The 952-nt window shown below is 32.9% G+C and overlaps 1 long non-coding RNA gene across 1 annotated transcript in view; it reads left to right on the top strand.

Annotated features, from left to right (window-relative positions):
* Window positions 1-233: 233 nt before the first annotated feature.
* LOC108972543 overlaps window positions 234-952 on the top strand; it is a 5,161-nt gene continuing 4,442 nt past the window's right edge. Inside the window, exon 1 of the long non-coding RNA XR_001993642.1 lies at window positions 234-554. This is a non-coding gene — a long non-coding RNA (uncharacterized LOC108972543). The remainder of the gene's footprint in view (window positions 555-952) is intronic.

Raw genomic sequence — 952 nt, 5'->3', positions numbered from 1 at the left:
TGCAGACATCTTGCGGCCTGAACAGTGTCACAATGCAATTGTAAACAAAAAACAGCTGTTAATAGCAGAATTTCCAAATGCCATTGGCTTAGATTTATTTATTTTTTGTGTTGCCATTTAGTAAAATAATGATTTAGTAAAATAATGGAAATAAGCAAACAACCACATAATCTGTAAACAAGGGTCTGGGTTGGTCAATACACATACGAACGCCAAAACCTTTGAGGGTTTTACTATACTGACCTAGTACCATCACCCTGACTTGGAATTTCTCACCCCCCAGAGAATAATCCCAAAAATGTTCTACAGTGTTATACGAGTAATTGACGGTGCTCTGATTTTAACAACCCTTGATATGTCACAATTTTAAGTAAGAATTGCGCAAAGTATTCTAATACGGTTAACTATAAAAAGTTTAATCGAAGTCATACGGTGTTATCATTTTTATATTTTCAATTTAAATTATATACCAGTATATAATATAAATAGTGATTTAAAACAAGGTTGGCAGAGAAAAACACGGCTGTTTGATGAAATGGCGTTTATTTTAGAAGGTATGTATGAATATTTTATGCAATCTAATGTGTGGAATACAATGCTCGCGACAGACTGCAAGCGACATCTGTCAAATTTTAAAATACACACATTCTTATCGACGGACCTATTTTGACAGCTGCACGACTCCACGACTGCAGGCCGACAGTTGTTGTTCTCGCTAACTTCAATTTTATCCTATATTTGCCAACGACAGTAGAGTTAACAGTAGAATGGAAGATAGAGAGATGAGGTAGAGTGGTGACTAATATGTAAAATGTAAAGTTACTCAAAGCTTTAACAAAACTGACGTTATTTTACAAATAAAAGCATAAAATAGCTCTGTTACATCAYTTATAATAACAATTGATAATTTAAAACCAATAAATTTACCTATTTACTTATTTTTTGCTTAAAA

Source organism: Bactrocera latifrons, unplaced genomic scaffold (assembly GCF_001853355.1).
Source record: "Bactrocera latifrons isolate USDA-ARS-PBARC rearing strain unplaced genomic scaffold, ASM185335v1 scaffold_402, whole genome shotgun sequence".
Lineage (NCBI taxonomy): Eukaryota > Metazoa > Arthropoda > Insecta > Diptera > Tephritidae > Bactrocera > Bactrocera latifrons.
This window is presented reverse-complemented; position numbering and strand designations above follow the sequence as displayed.